Source organism: Mixophyes fleayi (genome assembly GCF_038048845.1).
Source record: "Mixophyes fleayi isolate aMixFle1 chromosome 4 unlocalized genomic scaffold, aMixFle1.hap1 SUPER_4_unloc_3, whole genome shotgun sequence".
Classification (NCBI taxonomy): domain Eukaryota; kingdom Metazoa; phylum Chordata; class Amphibia; order Anura; family Limnodynastidae; genus Mixophyes; species Mixophyes fleayi.
Genome location: NW_027445889.1, coordinates 467797 through 486346, shown reverse-complemented (window position 1 = coordinate 486346; position 18550 = coordinate 467797). Strand labels below are relative to the sequence as shown.

General features: G+C 42.1%; 4 non-coding genes across 4 annotated transcripts; all 4 read left to right on the top strand.

Moving 5' to 3' along the window:
* Positions 1–1774: 1774 nt before the first annotated feature.
* Positions 1775–1847, top strand: TRNAV-AAC (transfer RNA valine (anticodon AAC)). Its single transcript has one exon. It is a non-coding gene; the product is annotated as a tRNA-Val (tRNA).
* A 2877-nt stretch (positions 1848–4724) lies between these two features.
* TRNAV-AAC (transfer RNA valine (anticodon AAC)) lies at positions 4725–4797 on the top strand. The gene has a single exon. It is a non-coding gene; the product is annotated as a tRNA-Val (tRNA).
* Positions 4798–6198: 1401 nt separating this feature from the next.
* On the top strand, positions 6199–6271 carry TRNAV-AAC (transfer RNA valine (anticodon AAC)). Its single transcript has one exon. It is a non-coding gene; the product is annotated as a tRNA-Val (tRNA).
* A 1404-nt stretch (positions 6272–7675) lies between these two features.
* Positions 7676–7748, top strand: TRNAV-AAC (transfer RNA valine (anticodon AAC)). Its single transcript has one exon. It is a non-coding gene; the product is annotated as a tRNA-Val (tRNA).
* Positions 7749–18550: the final 10802 nt, after the last annotated feature.

Below are 18550 nucleotides of genomic sequence, written 5' to 3'. Positions count from 1 at the left end.
AGGATGGTGGAGGATTACTTTCAAGAGGTAGTTGATATGGAAATGTCAGACAGTCCCTTTCCTTACTGGGAAGAAAAGCAGGCCATTTGGAAACCCATGTACAAACTTGCTTTGCAATACCTAAGCTGCCCACCCTCCAGTGTGTACTCTGAACGAGTGTTCAGCACAGCAGGGAACTTAGTCAGTGATCGCCGTAGAAGGTTACTTCCCAAAAATGTGGAGAAAATGATGTTTATAAAAATGAACTACATCTTCCACGAGGAAGGCCTTCACCATCCAAGACATCCAAGCACTGACTGTTCTCTAATGGCGGATTCAAGCGGCGATGAATTGATAGTCTGTGATGATGACGTACACACTGATGAGGGTGAGGATTAAGCTGAAGATGATGCCGATAACATCTTTTTAAAACTTTCTATGTAAGTGTAGGGTGCAATCTACCCCAAAGAGGAAAGGGACTTGTGGCATTTCCATATCACATACCATCTTGAAAGGCTGCTGTTAGGGCAATTTATCCTTAAGGGTAGGGTGTCATAGACAGAGTGACCCTAAACTGGCTTTGTCCATTTTTCATAATATTGTACAGTCTATAATGGCTGAATTTTTGGGTATTTTATACAAGTGGAGGGGGGCCTAGAGAGACAGAAACCAAACTGGCTTTTTCCATGTCAATTAATATTGTACAGTCTATAATGGCTGAATTTTTTGGTATTTTATACAAGTGGAGGGGGGCCTAGAGAGACAGAGTGACCCCAAACTGTCTTTCTCCATGTCAATTAATATTGTACAGTCTATAATGGCTGAATTTTTTAGTATTTTATACAAGTGGAGGGGGGCCTAGAGAGACAGAAACCAAACTGGCTTTCTCCATGTCAATTAATATTGTACAGTCTATAATGGCTGAATTTTTTGGTATTTTATACAAGTGGAGGGGGGCCTTGAGAGACAGAAACCAAACTGGCTTTCTCCATGTCAATTAATATTGTACAGTCTATAATGGCTGAATTTTTTGGTATTTTATACAAGTGGAGGGGGGCCTAGAGAGACAGAAACCAAACTGGCTTTCTCCATGTCAATTAATATTGTACAGTCTATAATGGCTGAATTTTTTGGTATTTTATACAAGTGGAGGGGGGCCTTGAGAGACAGAAACCAAACTGGCTTTCTCCATGTCAATTAATATTGTACAGTCTATAATGGCTGAATTTTTTGGTATTTTATACAAGTGGAGGGGGGCCTTGAGAGACAGAAACCAAACTGGCTTTTTCCATTTCTTTACATATTTAACTATAAGTGTAGGGTGTAATATACATTCAAATACGATGGCTGCATTGCCAATATGCATAGATGGAGAGGAAGACAATCTGTTTTGTGTGTAGAATAGGCCTACCAACGAAGAATTAAACTGTTTTTTTGGATGATTTATTACCTCAACAATTAGATTACTTGTCTCTAAAACAGTTGGAGCACTAAATTGGGTTAATTTAGGCCCAAAAACATGGATTTTCCCAAAAAATAGCAAAACAAAACCAAACAAAACCAAAACCAAAAACCAAAACACGCAATGGCGGTTTTGCAAAACCAAAACCAAAACCAAAACACGACGGTAATCCAGATCCAAAACCGAATCCAAAACCAAAACACGGGGGTCAGTGACCATCTCTAGTAAATAATCAAATCCTTTTATCAATTTGAGTCCAGATACAGATCATTAAATGTCAGTAAGGATCCCTCTCTATTACAGTGGCAGAGGTCAACAAAGCTCACAGCTGGTGTTTCTGTAGTGTAGTGGTTATCACATTCGCCTAACACGCGAAAGGTCCCTGTTTCGAAACCGGGCAGAAACAAGCGTTAGATCTCCTTTTATATAGGACATGTGAAATGTAAAATTGATATAACATCTTGTAAATAGTTGTATCAACAGGAACTTTTAATGTCATTGCAACATCATCTACCTATCCACCTTCATATATGATTTAACAATCATTTCCATACGCCTCCTGTATATCTTAGCAATAGCTCCTGTAGGGCACCTAACCTCTCTATGTCTTTCAAGAACAAGTCACAGGGATGATGTCAATGAGGTTTCAGGGAGACATAGAAAGGGGATGCGACCATTGCATCCCAGCTTCTTTATTGAATGGTGTGCGGAAGCCATTTATCTGCCAGGAACCACTCATCATTGTTCATGGTCATGACACAGAGATCTGTGACTTGCCGTAACTCCCTGCCTAAAATTGAACAAGACATTACCGTTACATCCTGTAGCGGGAAGGGGTTAATTTTATTAGTTAACCATAGAGCAGCAGCAAAACATAACTATGAATTACAAAACATCTTCTTATAAATTAGTTAATAGTGAAGATAGAATTGAAGAACATTGTTCAACGTTATGTGCATACAGTGAAGCGGCCTCGTTAGCACAGTAGGTAGCGCGTCAGTCTCATAATCAACACTTCCTCACCACTGTCTTTCTATGTTGTCAAACCAGCCATATTGCTATGAGACGACGTAGAGGTTGCACTGACAGCCAAAGGCTCCAATGAGTGGGCAAGAACTGATTCATATGGCTATTTCCCTCCTAGTCACTCAATGGGAGTGCTGTGTTCAAAATGTGTAAGTGTCTGTGCACTTCCGCATATAGTGATGGGAGATAGCTAGTTGACTGTAGTGTCAAATATGGGTGTTCAGGTTGAGATCAGATTTTCCTTAACACCAATACATCAATAGTAAATTTGATCTTGTAACTATACTAGGTCTACAACGGAATAATAAAAGAGTAAAACTTAAATGAAACAAAAAATAAATAAAAAGATCAAAAAATTATGAAAATGAAATACGACAATATTCCCTGTCCTTCTCCCCAGCGTGAGAAAACCACTTTAATCACTGTGAGACACATACAAAAATGTCTGAATGTCACACAGAATGAACGGCACCCCATAATTTAGGAAATTATACCAGAATTTAATCATACTACACCTATGTGGTATAATGAGACACAAGGTGGGAAAGGACTATCTCTGGATTCTGATTTTACTAAGTGACCAACCATCCAAGATGGACCCCTAATGAAGTACTAGGAAATGGGGACCCTGGATACCTCGATGTGTGTAGGATAACACCCTCAGACAGTCAGTGTAAATAATCAAAACCTTTTATCAATTTGAGTCCAGATACAGATCATTAAATGTCAGTAAGGATCCCTCTCTATTACAGTGGCAGAGGTCAACAAAGCTCACAGCTGGTGTTTCTGTAGTGCAGTGGTTGTCACATTCTCCTAACACGCGAAAGGTCCCCAGTTCGAAACCGGGCAGAAACAAGCGTTAGATCTCCTTTTATATAGGACATGTGAGATGTAAAATTGATATAACATCTTGTAAATAGCTGTATCAACAGGAACTTTTAATGTCATTGCAACACCATCTACCTATCCACCTTCATATATGATTTAACAATCATTTCCATATGCCTCCTGTATATCTTAGCAATAGCTCCTGTCGGGCACCTAACCTCTCTATGTCTTTCAGGAACAAGTCACAGGGATGATGTCAATGAGGTTTCAGGGAGACATAGAAAGGGGATGCGACCATTGCATCCCAGCTTCTTTATTGAATGGTGTGCGGAAGCCATTTATCTGCCAGGAACCACTCATCATTGTTCTTGGTCATGACACAGGGATCTGTGACTTGCTGTAACTCCCTGCCTAAAATTGAACAAGACATTACCGTTACATCCTGTAGCGGGAAGGGGTTAATTTTATTAGTTAACCATAGAGCAGCAGCAAAACATAACTATGAATTATAAAACATCTTCTTATAAATTAGTTAATAGTGAAGATAGAATTGAAGAACATTGTTCAACGTTATGTGCATACAGTGAAGCGGCCTCGTTAGCACAGTAGGTAGCGCGTCAGTCTCATAATCAACACCTCCTAACCACTGTCTTTCTATGTTGTCAAACCAGCCATATTGCTATGAGATGACTTAGAGGTTGCACTGACAGCCAAAGGCTCCAATGAGTGGGCAAGAACTGATTCATATGGCTATTTCCCTCCTAGTCACTCAATGGGAGTGCTGTGTTCAAAATGTGTAAGTGTCTGTGCACTTCCGCATATAGTGATGGGAGATAGCTAGTTGACTGTAGTGTCAATTATGGGTGTTCAGGTTGAGATCAGATCTTCCTTAACACCAATACATCAATAGTAAATTCGATCTTGTAACTATACTAGGTCTACAACGGAATAATAAAAGAGTAAAACTTAAATGAAACAAAAAACAAATGAAAAGATCAAAAAATTATGAAAACGAAATACGACAATATTCCCTGTCCATCTCCCCAGCATGAGGAAACTACTTTAATCACTGTGAGACACATAAAAAAATGTCTGAGTGTCACACAGAATGAACGGCACCCCATAATTTAGGAAATTATACCAGAATTCAATCATACTACACCTATGTGGTATAATGAGACACAAGGTGGGAAAGGACTATCTCTGGATTCTGATTTTACTAAGTGACCAACCCTCCTAGATGGACCACTAATGAAGTACTAGGAAATGGGGACCCTGGATACCTCGATGTGTGTAGGATAACACCCTCAGACAGTCAGTGTAAATAATCAAAACCTTTTATCAATTTGAGTCCAGATACAGATCATTAAATGTCAGTAAGGATCCCTCTCTATTACAGTGGCAGAGGTCAACAAAGCTCACAGCTGGTGTTTCTGTAGTGTAGTGGTTATCACATTCGCCTAACACGCGAAAGGTCCCCGGTTCAAAACCGGGCAGAAACAAGCATTAGATCTCCTTTTATATAGGACATGTGAGATGTATATTGATATAACATCTTGTAAATAGTTGTATCAACGGGAACTTTTAATGTCATTACAACACCATCTAGCTATCCACCTTTATATATGATTTAACAATCATTTCCATACGCCACCTGTATATCTTAGCAATAGCTCCTGTCGGGCACCTAACCTCTCTATGTCTTTCAGGAACAAGTCACAGGGATGATGTCAATGAGGTTTCAGGGAGACATAGAAAGGGGATGCGACCATTGTATCCCAGCTTCTTTATTGAATGGTGTGCGGAAGCCATTTATCTGCCAGGAACCACTCATCATTGTTCTTGGTCATGACACAGGGATCTGTGACTTGCCGTAACTCCCTTCCTAAAATTGAACAAGACATTACCGTTACATCCTGTAGCGGGAAGGGGTTCATTTTATTAGTTAACCATAGAGCAGCAGCAAAACATAACTATGAATTACAAAACATCTTCTTATAAATAAGTTAATAGTGAAGATAGAATTGAAGAACATTGTTCAACGTTATGTGCATACAGTGAAGCGGCCTCGTTAGCACAGTAGTTAGCGCGTCAGTCTCATAATCAACACTTCCTCACCACTGTCTTTCTATGTTGTCAAACCAGCCATATTGCTATGAGACGACTTAGAGGTTGCACTGACAGCCAAAGGCTCCAATGAGTGGGCAAGAACTGATTCATATGGCTATTTCCCTCCTAGTCACTCAATGGGAGTGCTGTGTTCAAAATGTGTAAGTGTCTGTGCACTTCCGCATATAGTGATGGGAAATAGCTAGTTGTCTGTAGTGTCAACTATGGGTGTTCAGGTTGAGATCAGATCTTCCTTAACACCAATTCATCAATAGTAAATTTGATCTTGTAACTATACTAGGTCTACAACAGAATAATAAAAGAGTAAAACTTAAATGAAACAAAAAACAAATGAAAAGATCAAAAAATTATGAAAACGAAATACGACAATATTCCCTGTCCTTCTCCCCAGCATGAGGAAACCACTTTAATCACTGTGAGACACATACAAAAATGTCTGAATATCACACAGAATGAACGACACCCCATAATTTAGGAAATTATACCAGAATTCAATCATACTACACCTATGTGGTATAATGAGACACAAGGTGGGAAAGGACTATCTCTTGATTCTGATTTTACTAAGTGACCAACCATCCACGATGGACCCCTAATGAAGTACTAGGAAATGGGGACCCTGGAAACCTCCATGTGTGTAGGATAACACCCTCAGACAGTCAGTGTAAATAATCAAATCCTTTTATCAATTTGATTCCAGATACAGATCATTAAATGTCAGTAAGGATCCCTCTCTATTACAGTGGCAGAGGTCAACAAAGCTCACAGCTGGTGTTTCTGTAGTGTAGTGGTTATCACATTTGCCTAACACGCGAAACGTCCCCGGTTCGAAACCGGGCAGAAACAAGCGTTAGATCTCCTTTTATATAGGACATGTGAGATGTAAAATTGATATAACATCTTGTAAATAGTTGTATTAACAGGAACTTTTAATGTCATTGCAACATCATCTACCTATCCACCTTCTTATATGATTTAATAATCATTTCCATACGCCTCCTGTATATCTTAGCAATAGCTCCTGTAGGGCACCTAACCTCTCTATGTCTTTCAGGAACAAGTCACAGGGATGATGTCAATGAGGTTTCAGGGAGACATAGAAAGGGGATGCGACCATTGCATCCCAGCTTCTTTATTGAATGGTGTGCGGAAGCCATTTATCTGCCAGGAACCACTCATCATTGTTCTTGGTCATGACACAGAGATCTGTGACTTGCCGTAACTCCCTGCCTAAAATTGAACAAGACATTACTGTTACATCCTGTAGCGGGAAGGGGTTAATTTTATTAGTTAACCATAGAGCAGCAGCAAAACATAACTATGAATTACAAAACATCTTCTTTTAAATTAGTTAATAGTGAAGATAGAATTGAAGAACATTGTTCAACGTTATGTGCATTACAGTGAAGCGGCCTCGTTAGCACAGTAGGTAGCGCGTCAGTCTCATAATCAACACTTCCTCACCACTGTCTTTCTATGTTGTCAAACCAGCCATATTGCTATGAGACGACGTAGAGGTTGCACTGACAGCCAAAGGCTCCAATGAGTGGGCAAGAACTGATTCATATGGCTATTTCCCTCCTAGTCACTCAATGGGAGTGCTGTGTTCAAAATGTGTAAGTGTCTGTGCACTTCCGCATATAGTGATGGGAGATAGCTAGTTGACTGTAGTGTCAACTATGGGTGTTCAGGTTGAGATCAGATCTTCCTTAACACCAATACATCAATAGTAAATTTGATCTTGTAATTATACTAGGTCTACAACGGAATAATAAAAGAGTAAAACTTAAATGAAACAAAAAATAAATATAAAGATCAAAAAATTATAAAAACGAATAACAACAATATTCCCTGTCCTTCTCCCCAGCGTGAGAAAGCCACTTTTAATCACTGTGAGACACATACAAAAATGTCTGAATGTCACACAGAATGAACGGCACCCCATAATTTAGGAAATTATACCAGAATTTAATCATACTACACCTATGTGGTATAATGAGACACAAGGTGGGAAAGGACTATCTCTGGATTCTGATTTTACTAAGTGACCAACCATCCAAGATGGACCTCTAATGAAGTACTAGGAAATGGGGACCCTGGATACCTCAATGCGTGTAGGATAACACCCTCAGACAGTCAGTGTAAATAATCAAATCCTTTTATCAATTTGATTCCAGATACAGATCATTAAATGTCAGTAAGGATCCCTCTCTATTACAGTGGCAGAGGTCAACAAAGCTCACAGCTGGTGTTTCTGTAGTGTAGTGGTTATCACATTTGCCTAACACGCGAAACGTCCCCGGTTCGAAACCGGGCAGAAACAAGCGTTAGATCTCCTTTTATATAGGACATGTGAGATGTAAAATTGATATAACATCTTGTAAATAGTTGTATCAACAGGAACTTTTAATGTCATTGCAACATCATCTACCTATCCACCTTCTTATATGATTTAATAATCATTTCCATACGCCTCCTGTATATCTTAGCAATAGCTCCTGTAGGGCACCTAACCTCTCTATGTCTTTCAGGAACAAGTCACAGGGATGATGTCAATGAGGTTTCAGGGAGACATAGAAAGGGGATGCGACCATTGCATCCCAGCTTCTTTATTGAATGGTGTGCGGAAGCCATTTATCTGCCAGGAACCACTCATCATTGTTCTTGGTCATGACACAGAGATCTGTGACTTGCCGTAACTCCCTGCCTAAAATTGAACAAGACATTACTGTTACATCCTGTAGCGGGAAGGGGTTAATTTTATTAGTTAACCATAGAGCAGCAGCAAAACATAACTATGAATTACAAAACATCTTCTTTTAAATTAGTTAATAGTGAAGATAGAATTGAAGAACATTGTTCAACGTTATGTGCATTACAGTGAAGCGGCCTCGTTAGCACAGTAGGTAGCGCGTCAGTCTCATAATCAACACTTCCTCACCACTGTCTTTCTATGTTGTCAAACCAGCCATATTGCTATGAGACGACTTAGAGGTTGCACTGACAGCCAAAGGCTCCAATGAGTGGGCAAGAACTGATTCATATGGCTATTTCCCTCCTAGTCACTCAATGGGAGTGCTGTGTTCAAAATGTGTAAGTGTCTGTGCACTTCCGCATATAGTGATGGGAGATAGCTAGTTGACTGTAGTGTCAACTATGGGTGTTCAGGTTGAGATCAGATCTTCCTTAACACCAATACATCAATAGTAAATTTGATCTTGTAACTATACTAGGTCTACAACGGAATAATAAAAGAGAAAAACTTAAATGAAACAAAAAACAAATGAAAAGATCAAAAAATTATGAAAACGAAATACGACAATATTCCCTGTCCTTCTCCCCAGCGTGAGGAAACCACTTTAATCACTGTGAGACACATACAAAAATGTCTGAATGTCACACAGAATGAACGGCACCCCATAATTTAGGAAATTATACTAGAATTCAATCATACTACACCTATGTGGTATAATGAGACACAAGGTGGGAAAGGACTATCTCTGGATTCTGATTTTACTAAGTGACCAACCATCCAAGATGGACCCCTAATGAAGTACTAGGAAATGGGGACCCTGGATACCTCGATGTGTGTAGGATAACACCCTCAGACAGTCAGTGTAAATAATCAAATCCTTTTATCAATTTGAGTCCAGATACAGATCATTAAATGTCAGTAAGGATCCCTCTCTATTACAGTGGCAGAGGTCACCAAAGCTCACAGCTGGTGTTTCTGTAGTGTAGTGGTTATCACATTTACCTAACACGCGAAAGGTCCCCGTTTCAAAACCGGGCAGAAACAAGCGTTAGATCTCCTTTTATATAGGACATGTGAGATGTAAAATTGATATAACATCTTGTAAATAGTTGTATCAACAGGAACTTTTAATGTCATTACAACACCATCTACCTATCCACCTTCATATATGATTTAACAATCATTTCCATACGCCTCCTGTATATCTTAGCAATAGCTCCTGTCGGGCACCTAACCTCTCTATGTCTTTCAGGAACAAGTCACAGGGATGATGTCAATGAGGTTTCAGGGAGACATAGAAAGGGGATGCGACCAGTGCATCCAAGCTTCTTTATTGAATGGTGTGCGGAAGCCATTTATCTGCCAGGAACCACTCATCATTGTTCTTGGTCATGACACAGGGATCTGTGACTTGCCGTAACTCCATGCCTAAAATTGAACAAGACATTACCGTTACTTCCTGTAGCGGGAAGGGGTTAATTTTATTAGTTAACCATAGAGCAGCAGCAAAACATAACTATGAATTATAAAACATCTTTTTATAAATTAGTTAATAGTGAAGATAGAAATGAAGAACATTGTTCATTGTTATGTGCATACAGTGAAGCGGCCTCGTTAGCACAGTAGGTAGCGCGTCAGTCTCATAATCAACACTTCCTCACCACTGTCTTTCTATGTTGTCAAACCAGCCATATTGCTATGAGACGACGTAGAGGTTGCACTGACAGCCAAAGGCTCCAATGAGTGGGCAAGAACTGATTCATATGGCTATTTCCCTCCTAGTCACTCAATGGGAGTGCTGTGTTCAAAATGTGTAAGTGTCTGTGCACTTTCGCATATAGTGATGGGAGATAGCTAGTTGACTGTAGTGTCAACTATGGGTGTTCAGGTTGAGATCAGATCTTCCTTAACACCAATACATCAATAGTAAATTTGATCTTGTAACTATACTAGGTCTACAACGGAATAATAAAAGAGTAAAACTTAAATGAAACAAAAAATAAATATAAAGATCAAAAAATTATAAAAACGAAATACGACAATATTCCCTGTCCTTCTCCCCAGCGTGAGAAAGCCACTTTTAATCACTGTGAGACACATACAAAAATGTCTGAATGTCACACAGAATGAACGGCACCCCATAATTTTGGAAATTATACCAGAATTCAATCATACTACACCTATGTGGTATAATGAGACACAAGGTGGGAAAGGACTATCTCTGGATTCTGATTTTACTAAGTGACCAACCATCCAAGATGGACCCCTAATGAAGTACTAGGAAATGGGGACCCCGGATTGCTCGATGTGTGTAGGATAACACCCTCAGACAGTCAGTGTAAATAATCAAATCCTTTTATCAATTTGAGTCCAGATACAGATCATTAAATGTCAGTAAGGATCCCTCTCTATTACAGTGGCAGAGGTCACCAAAAGCTCACAGCTGGTGTTTCTGTAGTGTAGTGGTTATCACATTTACCTAACATGCGAAAGGTCCCAGGTTTGAAACCGGGCAGAAACAAGCGTTAGATCTCCTTTTATATAGGACATGTGAGATGTAAAATTGATATAACATCTTGTAAATAGTTGTATCAACAGGACTTTTAATGTCATTGCAACACCATCTACCTATCCACCTTCATATATGATTTAACAATCATTTCCATACGCCTCCTGTATATCTTAGCAATAGCTCCTGTAGGGCACCTAACCTCTCTATGTCTTTCAGGAACAAGTCACAGGGATGATGTCAATGAGGTTTCAGGGAGACATAGAAAGGGGATGCGACCATTGCATCCCAGCTTCTTTATTGAATGGTGTGCAGAAGCCATTTATCTGCCAGGAACCACTCATCATTGTTATTGGTCATGACACAGGGATCTGTGACTTGCCGTAACTCCCTGCCTAAAATTGAACAAGACATTACCGTTACATCCTGTAGCGGGAAGGGGTTAATTTTATTAGATAACCATAGAGCAGCAGCAAAACATAACTATGAATTACAAAACATCTTCTTATAAATTAGTTAATAGTGAAGATAGAATTGAAGAACATTGTTCAACGTTATGTGCATACAGTGAAGCGGCCTCGTTAGCACAGTAGGTAGCACGTCAGTCTCATAATCAACACTTCCTCACCACTGTCTTTCTATGTTGTCAAACCAGCCATATTGCTATGAGACGACTTAGAGGTTGCACTGACAGCCAAAGGCTCCAATGAGTGAGCAAGAACTGATTCATATGGCTATTTCCCTCCTAGTCACTCAATGGGAGTGCTGTGTTCAAAATGTGTAAGTGTCTGTGCACTTCCGCATATAGTGATGGGAGATAGCTAATTGACTGTAGTTTCAACTATGGGTGATCAGGTTGAGATCAGATCTTCCTTAACACCAATACATCAATAGTAAGTTTGATCTTGTAACTATACTAGGTCTACAACAGAATAATAAAAGAGTAAAACTTAAATGAAATAAAAAACAAATGAAAAGATCAAAAAATTATGAAAACGAAATACGACAATATTCCCTGTCTTTCTCCCCAGCGTGAGGAAACCACTTTAATCACTGTGAGACACATACACAAATGTCTGAATGTCACACAGAATGAACGGCACCCCATAATTTAGGAAATTATACCAGAATTCAATCATACTACACCTATGTGGTATAATGAGACACAAGGTCGGAAAGGACTATCTCTGGATTCTGATTTTACTAAGTTACCAACCATCCAAGATGGACCCCTAATGAAGTACTAGGAAATAGGGACCCTGGATACCTCGATGTGTGTAGGATAACACCCTCAGACAGTCAGTGTAAATAATCAAATCCTTTTATCAATTTGAGTCCAGATACAGATCATTAAATGTCAGTAAGGATCCCTCTCTATTACAGTGGCAGAGGTCAGCAAAGCTTGCAGCTGGTGTTTCTGTAGTGTAGTGGTTATCACATTTGCCTAACACGCGAAAGGTCCCCGGGTCAAAACCAGGCAGAAACAAGCGTTAGATCTCCTTTTATATAGGACATGTGAGATGTAAAATTGATATAACATCTTGTAAATAGTTGTATCAACAGGAACTTTTAATGTCATTGCTACACCATCTACCTATCCACCTTCATATATGATTTAACAATCATTTCCAATACGCCTCCTGTATATCTTAGCAATAGCTCCTGTCGGGCACCTAACCTCTGTCAGGCACCGCTGGGCGGCCGCCCGCCCGTTTGCACAGAGCGTCTAGGCAACGGGACGCTGCATGAAGATAGCGCTACGGCGCTAAAGGATGACTAGCGCTACGGGGCTGGAGCTATGACAGCACTACTAGTGCTGAGGGCATTGGCTAGCAGCACTATTTAAGTCCCTCTGACCCCACCTCCTGTGCCAGAGTTTCAGGTCCTTTCCTGTCCTCCAGCGTTCCAGTGTTCCTGTGATTATCTGTTTCCTGACCCTCGCCTTCCTCCAGTTTATTGCCGTTTGCCTGTGACCATTGTGACCCGGATTGCCTTGACTACCCCTTTTGGATCTCCCTTTTGTACTTCGCTGTCAGAATGTTATCGACCCGGCTTGAGCTGAAATGGAACAACGAGGCGCTGGTCGCAACTTTTTGGCAAGGTCTAATCGACCGTATTAAGGACGAACTAATTTCTCGGGATCTTCCCTCTGATCTTGATACCCTAATTGCGCTATGTATTAAAGTAGACCTACGTTATCAAGAACGCACCCAGGAACGTCCTGTCTCTAAGCGGGTGGTTCCTCGTCTGGCTCCTCAATTTGAAAACCCAGTTTTGCCTATGGATGAACCCATGCAAGTAGGACGTTCCCGTTTATCCCCAGAAGAAAGAGAGAGGCGCTTCAGGCAGCGTCTCTGCCTTTACTTTGGCGATTCCGGGCATGTTCTCAAGGTCTGTCCTAAGAGACCGGGAAACCCGTCCTCCTAAACGTTAGCAGGGAGGCCGGTTTAGGAGTATCCACAGTTGCTCCCTACTCAAAAAACACCCCTGAGCTTCTTATGGCAGTCACCCTGAGCACCCCTAGAGGTCCCTTCTCCACCACGGCCTTTGTGGCTTCCGGCTCCTCCGGGAACTTCATTTCTGCCACTCTCATTGCTGGGCTTCAAATTCCAACTCTCCCCTTGCCTCAATCATTATCATTAACGGCAGTGGATGGGAACCGTGTCAGCAGTGGCTCCATCTCCTTCATCACCTCACCTATTCGGTTAATGGTAGTGTTATGTGCGTATTGTCGCTAACCAATAACGATTGTCGAACCTCGATTTGTGTTTCCAAAGCACAAATATTTATTCGCAAATAAGTATAATAATATGCTCAAGCGAAGTAATAGTAAATACAGCCGTTACTTATCGCAGGCGCTCTGGATCCAGTGCAGTCATTCAATCCTGAAGTCTGGGGACAAGATGTCTGCACTCTGGATCACAAGCTGCTGCTTATATACACAATCAAATACAGTAATACAATGAAGATGGTATGGCTTGCATCTATTGGTCCGGGTCTCAGGAATGTCCAAGGGGTCGTCAATCATTGGCTGGTTCATCCTAAGGAATCCAAAGGAGGGGGTCATCTCTGCAGGGGGTATGCTCTGCTCTTCCCGCCAGAATTCCTTAGCCTTAAGTAGTTCATAATTCCCTATCATTCATAACTTGCGTATGCACTCTGCGATTCCCTCGCAGAGCGCACCAAACAGTAGGATATGTAACAAGGTTCATTATGATACCACTCATGATGTTATTCCTTTAACCCGTTCTGTGTATTTCACTAATATGCATGTAACTCTGATATAACATATAAATACTACTATATTTCGACATAACTGACTATGTGTTGCAACTACCAATAATGTGTACTATTTTATAAGTATGCGTGTTTGTGCGAATGTATGGTAAAAGACCAATTACTGTTGCTGCCACGTGTAGTGGATGCGTACGCCCTTTCACACCGTAGCGTGCCCTTGTACGTCGATGCGTACCGTACGCATCTTTTCAAACAAAGACAACCAAGTTTGCTAGACTTTAATTGAAATGACTTTATCCAATTTACTGACTTCGACAGTAGGAGCCCTCCATAGCGAGATGATTCAGTTGTTGGTGTTGCCAAAATCCATCAATCCCATTATCTTGGGGCTTCCATGTCTATGAAGACACTCTCCGCAGATGGATTGGGATCGAGCTCAGGTTACTCGTTGGGGTACAGAATGTCATCATAGATGTCTACCTAGTGTTCTGCCTCCTGGTTCCCAAGTTGTTGCTCAGTCCACGGTTACGGAAGTTAGCCTTCCAGCTGCATACACTGACTTCCAAGATGTATTCAGTAAAACTGAGGACGAGTTATTACCTCCCCATTGGCCCTGGGATTGTTCCATCACCTTGCTTCCCGATCAACCTATACCCAAGGGGCGAACTTATCCCCTTTCTCGCCCAGAGACCTTGGCAATGTCCCAATATATCAAGGAGAATCTGGAACGTGGTTTTATTCGCAAGTCTACCTCTCCTGCTGGGGCTGGATTCTTCTTTGTCAAGAAAAAAGATGGGTCTCTGCGCCCATGCATTGACTATAGACCCCTGAATCGTATTACCATCAAGAATCGGTACCCGTTACCTCTTATCTCCGATCTATTTGACAGAATCAGCGGGGCTCAAGTGTTTACTAAATTAGACCTACGAGGGTCCTACAACCTCATTCGTATAAAGAAGGGTGACGAGTGGAAGACCGCCTTCAATACGAGGGATGGTCATTTTGAATACCTGGTAATGCCCTTCGGTCTTTGCAATGCCCCTGCCATCTTCCAGAATTTCGTTAATGACATCTTTCAAGATCTGTTGTACACCTCCGTAGTCGTTTATCTAGACGACATTCTAGTGTTTTCTAAAGACTTGAGTTCTCATCAAGAACAAGTGAGGGAGGTCTTACGAAGACTGCGCAAATATCATCTCTATTGCAAATTGGAAAAATGTGTTTTTGAAGTTCTCCAAGTGTCCTTCCTTGGGTTTATTGTGTCCGGCTCTGGGTTACAGATGGATCCCACCAAGGTGTCATCCATCTTGAATTGGCCTCAACCGCAGGGTCTTAAAAGTATCCAAAGATTCATTGGATTCGCCAATTATTATCGACAGTTCATCCAAGATTTCTCTTCCATTATTGCTCCAATTACAGCTTTAACTAGGAGATCTGCCAATCCAAAGATATGGTCTCCAGAAGCTGTTTCTGCCTTTACTACTCTGAAGAAAGCCTTTTCCTCGGCCTCTGTTCTCTCTCAGCCGGATCAACAGCGACCTTTCTTTGTGGAGGTAGATGCCTCTTCAATAGGCATTGGAGCCGTGTTATTCCAAAAGACACCTTCAGGTACCCATTCTCCATGCGGGTTCTTCTCCAGACGATTTCTTCCCAACGAGATTAATTATGGAATCGGAGACAAGGAGCTTCTCGCTATTAAAGCAGCTTTGGAGGAATGGCGACACTTATTAGAGGGAGCCCTATTTCCGGTTACCATCTTTACAGATCACCGAAATTTGATATTCATTCGGGAAGCTCGCTGTCTGAATCCTCGGCAGGCCCGCTGGGCATCATTCTTTGCTAGCTTCAACATGATTCTTACCTTCTGTCCAGGTGCTAAGAATGGGCGGGCAGACGCTCTATCTCGTTCTTTTGATGATACAGACCGCCTGAATCCATCGATTCCTCATTGCATTATTGACCCTTCGAACATCATTGCTATTACCAATACTGTGAAGGATGCTCCGCCCACAGGACGATCATTTGTGGAACCACAATTACGACTCAAGGTATTGCGTTGGGCCCATTCGTCCTGTATCGCGGGTCACGCTGGCATAAAGAAGACCACATTCCTTCTCTGTCGTCGTTTCTGGTGGCCTACCATACGTGCTGATATACGGGACTTTATTGCAGCATGTACCATTTGTGCCCAACACAAAACTTCCAGGAAGGTTCCTGCTGGGTTGCTCCAACCCCTGCCTACGCCTGATGCTCCCTGGGAGAGTATAGCCATGGATTTTATTACTGACCTTCCCTGCAGTTCTGGATTTAATACCATCCGGGTTGTCATTGACCAATTTTCTAAAATGGTGCATTTCATTCCTCTTTCAGGTCTACCTTCGGCCAGTCACTTAGCCGACACATTTATCAAGGAGATCTTCAGACTTCATGGTTGCCCTAAGGAAATTATCTCTGGCTTTCTGTAAAAAACTGGGTACGGAGTTAAAATTCTCATCGGGATATCACCCCCAGACCAATGGTCAGACCGAGCGGATCAACCAGGATTTAGAGACTTTTCTCCGTTGCTTTACCGCTGATAATCAAAGCAGATGGTCACAATTCCTTCCCTGGGCAGAATTCTCACACAATCACCATGTCCATGAATCTACCGGGTTTTCTCCATTCTTTATTGTGACCGGGATGCATCCTATTATCCCAGATCCATTTCCAAATTCTTCCTCCTCTATTCCAGCGGTGGAGTCACTCTATCGAGAATTCTCTCTCATTTGGGCCACAACCAAAGCAGCTCTGCAAAAAGCATCACAGCACCATAAGACCTTTGCAGATCGCCACCGAAGAGCTACTCCCCTATTGAAGGTAGGGGATCAAGTATGGCTTTCCACTAAAGATTTAAAACTCAAAGTACCATCTATGAAAATGGCTCCACATTTTATTGGTTCTTACATCATCTCACAAGTTATTAATCCTGTGTGTGTTAAACTAAAGCTACCGGCTTCTTTACGATGTCATAATACTTTTCATGTGTCCCTACTCCGGCCATTGGTGCTTAACAGGTTCTTTGTACCTCCATCTCGACCTCCTCCTGTTCAAACCTCCTCTGGAACAGAGTTTGAGATCAGCCGGATTTTGGATGTCCGCATTCGCTACGGGCAACAACAGTTCCTTGTGCACTGGAAGGGATTTGGTACGAAATAAAGATCTTGGGTGGATAAACCGGACCTTCACGCTCCTCAGTTACTCAAGAGATTCCTCCAAACAAGGGGAGAAGGAGGAGGGCATACTGTCAGGCACCGCTCGGCGGCCGCCCGCCCGTCCGCACAGAGCGTCTGGTTGCCTAGCAACCAGACGCGTCACTTCCCCTTCCGCCCGGCCGGCCAGCTACAGACCTGGAAGCGTTCCCGTTGCTAGGCAACGGGACGCTGCATGAAGATAGCGCTACGGCGCTAAAGGATGACTAGCGCTACGGCGCTGGAGCTATGACAGCACTACTAGTCCTGAGGGCATTGGCTAGCAGCACTATTTAAGTCCCTCTGACCCCACCTCCTGTGCCAGAGTTTAAGGTCCTTTCCTGTCCTCCAGCGTTCCAGTGTTCCTGTGATTATCTGTTTCCTGACCCTTGCCTTCCTCCAGTTTAATGCCGTTTGCCTGTGACCATTGTGACCCGGATTGCCTTGACTACCCCTTTTGGATCTCCCTTTTGTACCTCGCTGTCAGAACGTTATCGACCCGGCTTGATTCACTACCCGTTCGGATTCTCCTTGTGTACCTGCATTGCCCGCACCGTTGCCGAACCTGCCTGTCTGACATTCCTCTCGTGATTCGCTATCTGACTCGTGGAAGGACCGCGACCTGCGTGTTTCCTGCAGCTAAGTCCATACCTCCTCGCGGGGGTCCCTGGTGAACACGTTAGACTCCGCACCTTCCTCCGAGTAGTGCCAACGATAGCAGGTACGCTATACTAGTCGTGACAACCTCTCTATGTCTTTCAGGAACAAGTCACAGGGATGATGTCAATGAGGTTTCAGGGAGACATAGAAAGGGGATGCGACCATTGCATCCCAGCTTTTTTATTGAATGGTGTGCGGAAGCCATTTATCTGCCAGGAACCACTCATCATTGTTCTTGGTCATGACACAGGGATCTGTGACTTGCCGTAACTCCCTGCCTAAAATTGAACAAGACATTACCGTTACATCCTGTAGCGGGAAGGGGTTAATTTTATTAGTTAACCATAGAGCAGCAGCAAAACATAACTATGAATAACAAAACATCTTCTTATAAATTAGTTAATAGTGAAGATAGAATTGAAGAACATTGTTCAACGTTTTGTGCATACAGTGAAGCGGCCTCGTTAGCACAGTAGGTAGCGCGTCAGTCTCATAATCAACACTTCCTCACCACTGTCTTTCTATGTTGTCAATCCAGCCATATTGCTATGAGACGACTTAAAGGTTGCACTGACAGCCAAAGGCTCCAATGAGTGGGCAAGAACTGATTCATATGGCTATTTCCCTCCTAGTCACTCAATGGGAGTGCTGTGTTCAAAATGTGTAAGTGTCTGTGCACTTCCGCATATAGTGATGGGAGATAGCTAGTTGACTGTAGTGTCAACTATGGGTGTTCA